Here is a 7,922-nt window from a genome sequence, read left to right as displayed (position 1 = left end):
GGATGCCCCTGTATCTATCAGCACCCTATATACTGGTCGGTTGGTTATCTCCACTTGTACAACCAGGGCATCCTCATGTGAAAAGCTCACACCTTCCAAGTTCTCATTTGAGAAGGAGATCACCGTCTCGGTCTTTGCCATCTTGCTTAGCTTCTCTGCTACTCCCACGAACCTAGCATGGGCTTTGGCCTTCCTGGTTGACTCTTGTCCTGTTCCTCCAAGTATGGTGAGGATGGGAGTTCCCTTGGTGCCGCTGGGTTCCGGCACATCTCTTCTTTCGTCAGTGCGGTCTCTCTCTCTATCTCGGTCCGCCCCCCTTTCTTCCCTTATTGGTTCTTCTCTTTCTCGATCACGACCTCTGTCTCCTTGGCTCGAACAGCCATCACGTCTCCCCTTCACTTATTTATTCAAACTCTCTGCTTTCACAAGGCCTTCTATCTCCCTCTTCAGTTGGTAACAGTCTTCTGTGTCATGCCCATAGTCCTTGTGGAAGAGACAGCACTTGTTAGGATTGCGCTTCTCAGGTCCTGCTAGCATGGGTCGTGGCCATTGGATTAGGTCACGATCCTAGATCAGTACAAGGATTTGAGACCTGGTGGTATTCAGCAGTGTGAACTTTGGACTGCTTGCTCTCTCACTCCTCTCTGGGCGACGGTCACTTCTTCCAGATGGGCGATCGCCCTTCTCCTGTCGACGCTCGGTCCTCGACCTCTTATTATCTTTACAGTCATCTGGTGCTGACCTCTTGTTGTCCTGTGGCTTGGCTTCGATTGCCTTCTTTTGAGCTTGTACTATCTCGGCCGTAGCCAAGGCAACATGCTGGGTCTGGTCGTCTAGGTCTCTGACTTCTAAGGACTCCTTGGTGAACCTGTTGACATACTCCCTGAGGGACTCCCCGGGGTTTTATATCACGTTCAATAGATTGACCGCGATCTTCTTCTGTTTGACGTTGCTCTGGAAGCAGGTCACAAACTATTTGCATAGCTCTACAAACGACCCAATCGATCATGGTCGTAGTATGGAAAACCATGAGGTCGCTACACCCTTGAAGGATGCAGGGAAGGCTCGATAGGATACCACGTCTGATCCACCATATAGGGTCATCATCCCGTTGAAATAATTGATATGGTCATTAGGGTCGGTGGTACCACTATAGAGTTCAAAGGTGGGTAGCCTGAACCTGAATGGGAGTGAGGTTGACATGATCTCCTCAGAGAATGGGTGCTGTCCAGGGGCCGAGTGTGTCTCGCCCTTAGTTTGCTTTTGCAACCCTTCTAGCTTTTCATCCAACTCTAGGAGTCTTTTTTTGAGCTCTTCATCCCGTGCTTGTCCCTCACGTCTAACTAGTCTTTCACCGCGACCTCGGTCGCGTCCTCTCTTGGAAGTCCCCTCCCGTCTTGACTATTGGTGAGAAGGTGAAGGGTCACGTCATGATGAACCCTGTCGTAAACGCAAGGGGCTCTCTTCGTGGTAGGTCCGGCTCGGCTCTGGTGCATAACTTCCTCCTAGTCGACCATCGAACACCGACCTCAGAATGGACCCTTCTTGGTTAGGTACCATGGATCGGTGTGATGGTGTTCTCCCTCGGTCCGAATGCACTCCCCCCGCTGCCTGGTGTGCCTCTTTGACCTATCACCCCTAGGAGGCGATCTCTTAGGGCTCTGTTCCTGTCGAGGGTCAGTCCTGCGATGGTGTGATGTTGCACGCTGCCTCAGGTAGTTGCAAAAGAGTTGTTGGTCGTCGAGGATCTATTGTTGTAGGTCACTATAGGTCATTGATCTGACCCACAGTCGCTGGTGCATTGGGGTTAGGTACTACCTCCACCACCACTTCGTTGTTGGGTTCGACTACCGCCACTTGATCGTTGTCTGGGATCTCCCTCTTCAGAGAGACATGGTCATGGTCATTGGCTCTGCGATGAGAGCTCTCTGGAGGAGGTGATCCATTCCTTGGGGCATTGTTAGTGGAGAGAGCAGTCTTCTTACCCCATGGTGCCATGATTGAACAGTTATGGAAACAAGCTAGTAGGTACTATAGCTAGCGTCGTTCCCACAGACGATGCCAATCTGTTGCATCAAGAAATCGTCCGATGGGTCTTTTCGAGTGCCGTAACCTGCAAAAGAACCAGGGGATGACAAAGGAGAACCGGTGTGGTTCCGGCCTAGGACTCTCCGATGCCAAAGTCAGATCTCCTGAGCAAACAGATGAATAATAGTATTCAAGATGGGTTGATGGAGTCGCATACCTTCCTTTTTATAGTGGAGTATGGCGGTGTGGAGAGTCCCAGTTTGATGGCGAGTGAGCCGTAGAGTGGATAGAGACCCTGGGTAGCAGGGCTCTTCCATGGTTGGTCGCCTCCTTACGGGAGGGAGAATCTCAGTGGTGTTGGGATCCTTAATAGATAGACACCTGTGGGTGGTGATAGCACCTTTGGCGTTAGAGTCCGTTAGGGTGACGTGACTTCTAGGCGGTGGCCTAGAGTCCTAGAGATGGCGTATGTCTGTTGTGATGGTTGGAGCATAGGCTTGGTGATGTCCGTGAAGGTTATGTGATGTGGAACTTGGTGAAGAGGGGGTTGCACCTATGGGAGGCCGTGCCCGTGGAGCCCATGCCCCGGGGGTGCCCATGGAGGTCATGCCTATGGAGGTCACGCCCATGGAGGTCACGCCTGTAGAGGCCGTGCCTGTGGAGGCCACGCCTGTGGAGGTTGCTCCTGGCGAGCTGCGCCTGTGAGGCCGCGCCTGTGGAGGCCATGCCTAGGAGGCTGCGCCTGGGAGCCGCGCCTGTGGTTCGTGTCTGTGTTGGTTCTCTTCTGGCCCTAAGACGGCCCCTTCTTGGACTAATACACGTGGCAGCTCTTGATTGGTCTAAATAATCTTGGGTTCATCAATAAGGATAACCATAAGGAACAATCTCCTTAGTTATCGGCCACCACCTCGCCATGTTCAGGCTAGCACACCTTTCCAGCCCTAACTGCTAAAAATTGTCTTTGATGCCAACCATCTGCCTCTTAGCCGATGAACCTAACTTTGATCGAAAGGTGCCATGGTGCTTCAGTCAATCCACCTGGTTGAGTCACCCCATGGCCGAGTGCCTTCATTTGGCCATGAGGGCATAGGGCAAAATCTAGGTGTAAACAAACACACGTAGAGAAACAAATGAATAACTTAAATAAAGGGAAAGACAATCAACATCAAATCATACCATTCCACAAAGGTGGATGAACTCTTGACTCCATACGATGGACGATCCAATGATTGAAGAGTACATCTCCCACAATGCAATAAAATAAAGAGACTGAATAAAAGACAAAGACTGAAAAGATAAAAAATGCTCAGTTGTTGTATTGTTGTGTGTTCTTTTGTCATGAAAGCTCTTTAGCTCTTATAGACAGAGCCCACCAAGGGTCCTTGCCTGACGGTTATCACAACTGCCATCCTTTCCTTGACTCCATGACCTACTCCCCTTGTCACCATGTGTCCCCTTCTGATTACCTGTTGAAACATCCTACTAGGAGCATGTTTCCCTTTCTCACGCCATCTCTGGATTTGGTGGGTCCAGCCAACCGAGTGCCCTCAGCGAGCATGGATTGCGTCCTGGTTCCTCCTGGCACGTGGTTACCTAGTTTATCCCTAGGCTGAGAAATAGAGACCATTACCCCACAAAGAGCCCCTTTTAGCGGTTCCATAACTACTTGCATTAAACCACCTCACTAAGCCACGATTTTCTATCGACATGTGTCCTTGGCCTTGGACGTAGCCCCTTCATATGGTGTCTTGCCACGTGGCCTTCTTCCTTGGCTCTCCCTTTGTTAAAATAGGAACCAACAATGCTCCTCATAACCTATTTAGATGACGCCATGTGGTTAGAGTCCTAAGAGGTTGTGTTTGTGAAAAAACATTCTTGGCATTGATCCCTCGAAATTCCCAATGCGGTACTTATTCCTCAACCGCCAAGACTGAAAACCCAGATGCCATGTCACAAAATTCCTGCCCTTTTGCATTAAAAATCCTAAAAACTTCCTCAATGTAAACCTCTTGGGGTCCGTGATTGCTCATCTCTTCAACCACCCTGGCTGAAAATCTAGGTGCATTTCCTCCCTTTCTTTTGAATTTTAAAATCCAAAACTTGATTGATGGCTATTAAATCCAGACTTTTAGGTTTCCTTTTTAAAACTCATTTAATCAAGGCTCACACTTTTCCCATTGCTTTCTTCTTCTTTTAGGTGTTCTTCTCCATCGCCTGAGCTTCCTCTCGAGCAACCTTTGCCATGGAAAACCTTCCTCCTCTCCATGCGGTTTCTCAGAAGGAAAAGGACTTGAAGAAGATAATGAAGGAAAAAAAAGCCCAGCTCCCAACTTCGTCCCATATTGAGGTACTTATCCCCAACCCTGAACCTCCTCTATTCATGTTTTGCCCAGCTCATCTCTCCTCCTATGTGGTTACCCCCAACTTTCCGAGGCATTATGAGGAAACCATCCTCCTCTGTTCTTCTAACCTTTTCAGCTTTAGACCTAAACCCTTCAGTCACCTGTGGCTGGCGTATCTTCCAGATTAGGAGGTTTGGGTAGACCGTATGGTAGAGGAAAAGAAAGACCTCCAAACCACTTTAGGAATTCTTGAAGTTGTCCGATTCTCCAGCATTGCAATACCCCCGGACCGTCCCCTGCTTTAGGCTGCTCTCCGCTTTTGGTCATACTTTAGCAACTCCTTTCATTTTCCTTGTGACCCGATGACTCCTACCCTTCTTGACATAGCCGCCTTAACCGGCCTTAAGGCTGTAGGTGAGGAATTCAATGGTGCATCCACTGAGACCCCCAATGTCACACCCCAAACCACCCCTGGGAGGATTAGGTAGGTGACCCAAATTGCATAATGGCAATCCGCCAAATCCCATGGATCTAGAAGCAGTGCTTACATTCATGGAACCACATTCATTCACTTTACCAAAGGCAAGATCAGAGTGCAGCAGATAAACTACAATTTCAATAATAAAAGGAAGCATAGCGATACGGGGAAATGATGATAATATATACAAAAGAAAGTTTGTACATTTCCCACCAACCCACAAACATAGAAACAAAGCTGACAAGAACAGAACTACATACATAAATATATACAGGGTGAGCATACTCAACCCCAAAAAGAAAAGAAAGTAAAAACTACAACAGAACCACGGTCAGAACGGGGATAAACTCCTAGCTAAAACAAAAAGGAGTCCCCAAGATAAAAAGCATCAGGTGCGCTCCTCAACGGTCATCTTCAATGACCACTGAGAAAGTACACAGGGTCGGTATGACCTCTGTCGGGGTCCACATCAACATCATCATAACAACTAGGACTCTCCTCCTCGAGATGAGCCTCCATGCCACAGCGGCATCGATCTACAAAATCATCCAAGAAAAATATTGTACAATAGAGTGTGAGCCCCACTGAGCTCGTGAGAAAATCATATCATCATGCATGCACATGCAACCACAATTCATAGCTCATATGATCCTACATGATATGCAAGTTCAATTTATTTATTAGCCACCTAGCAATACAACTAAGCCAGGTCTGTGCTACTACAATCCCCAATTCATGTATCCCTGGTGCGGGCTTCTAACCCCTTCCTGTGATACACCCATTGAGTTGTCGGAGAGGACCAGTTAGCTCCCGCATCAGTCACCAAGGTCAGCCTGATCAGCCCTCTGTGATTAACCTGTAGAGCAATCCATTTCTTTTCTCTTTTCTTTTCTTTTCTTTGGCTTACAACCCATATTCACCATTCCGGTGTTCTTTCATTTCTTTTCTCATATACATATGGTCACCCTCACAGGCATCCAACACCTAAACCCCTGTTGGCAAGGGTGCGTAGCACGGGTGATGAAACTCTAGCCCCATGTCTGTATGGCATCGTATGAGTCTGGTGGTGTCAATCGCATCCCATTCTACGGGCTACCACAGGCCTCATTTCCAAGCTGGCTACGGCATCTAATCTAACATTCACAATCATCATATAAGAATTCACAGTGTTGATCAACAGACAGTCATTTTGGAGTGATTTGAGTAACTTTAATCAGAAGTAAGTAACACAGCATTCATGATTAAAATTCTTAATTTGCCAGCATAATATCATAATTACACATGCACATATGATAATATTATTATTCACTCACCTGAGTTGGGTTCTAAGACCTCGGTTGCAAACTCAGTTTCAAAAGCAATCTAGTTCCTAATTACCAATCAGAAAATGTTTTATTAAGTTTTCAGTCTATCTCTGGTTGTCCTAGGGTTAACCTAAGCTTACTGGGTTGACTCGGTGCTTGGTTGGTAATCATTTGGGATTACTAGGCTTGCACTGGGCCTTAGGTCATATCCCGGTGCATTGGCCAGAGTCAATGGCACAAGGGTAAAATGGCCATTTTCAATAGTTGTACCTGACCCTAGGTCAGATCAGGTCCACAGTGCTATCCACAGCTTGCCTGTGCTGTAGGACTAAGCACAGCAGGGTTTCCTTCACCTACGGGGCCCACTAGGGTTCCAAAGTATTCCTCCACCAAGGACAAATGTGGGGAAGGGCTTTTTGGTCATTTCCCAACCTCCCATAGTGTCCCAAGGCCAATAGGTGAGGTTCCCAAAGCTAGATCATCATTCCAGCAATTTTCCATTCACTGGGCGATGGCTCGGGGCGATGTCTGCATCGCCCAGTGCATCGCCCAGAGGCTACAATCGACAAATGGGCTAAGATTCCAAGGTGGGGCATTTTAGGCAGTGTGCTCAACATCATCCCATGCATGTTAGGGTGCTGTGTAGCCCTTGGGATGGTCTACCCATTGGTCCAAATGGATCATCCATCTGGTCTACCATCTGGCAGCCCAGATAACCCAGTGAATAGTGTCACAGAGTTTTCTCTAAACTTGGAATTCAATTCCAGCCACATGCAAGGCTGGAAATGGATGCAAAATAGTGGTTCAAGGCTGCAACCACTTAGGGTTTGGTCCCTATAGCCATGGCTTGCATCTAGGGCTTCAATCCATCAACCAGAAGTGAATCTAGGCAGTGCAGCCATGCACAGCCAGATTTGGTTCCAACAAACAGCAAATCAGAATTATGAAATTAAATAAAAATTCTAGATCTTCCATGCTCAAGGCTTGCATGGCAGATCTGGTGCTGTTCTGGCAAACCCTAGCTGTTTTGGGCTGCCTAGGGAGCAGAAACACATCAACCACAGAGAAGAAATGAAGGCAGCAGGCATGCATATGTATTTCATACCTGAATAAGCCAGAAGGAGCTCGTTTCTAGCTTAGGTAGAGGTGGCAGCCTCACTTCTTCTTCCTCCTCCTTCTTCTTTCTCTCCTTTCTCTCTTCTTTTCTCTCATAGTTTCTATTAGAGCTGAAAACTCTAAATGAGCCCAACGCTCCCTTATTTATAGACCAAGGCCAACTAAGGTCTGTTTGGCCAGCTGAGTCCTCTTTCAAAAATGCATTTTTAGCCTAATTCATAGCCATTCTAAGCTTTGTGGTGGGGTCCACACTGAACTAAGGGTATGAGGTGGTCCCTCAGACTTCCCTCTATCCATAGAGGTTACCCATGTTCATATTGGGTGGTCCCCACAATTAAAAATCATTAAAAATGTACTATTTCACTCATTGGGCGATGTCACTGGGCCTTGTTGTATCGCCCAATGCCATCGCCCAGAGACTTCCAGCAAGCTGAAATTCAATGGCGCTGCACTGGGGTTTGACCCTTGGTCAGGGTATTGTCCCCACATGCCTTATAGGATATTTTACACATTTTTTACAAAGGTGGGTCCCACTGTTTGAGGAGGAGAGAGGATTACCTGGAGTCCAAGCCATACATCATGCAATGAGCTGTAGATTTGCAGGGGTCTACTGTCCATCTTCTGACAGGTATATAGGATGATCCACAGAGGGTT

The sequence above is a fragment of the Telopea speciosissima genome, chromosome 8 (genome assembly GCF_018873765.1).
Source record: "Telopea speciosissima isolate NSW1024214 ecotype Mountain lineage chromosome 8, Tspe_v1, whole genome shotgun sequence".
NCBI classification, from domain to species: domain Eukaryota; kingdom Viridiplantae; phylum Streptophyta; class Magnoliopsida; order Proteales; family Proteaceae; genus Telopea; species Telopea speciosissima.
This window is presented reverse-complemented; position numbering follows the sequence as displayed.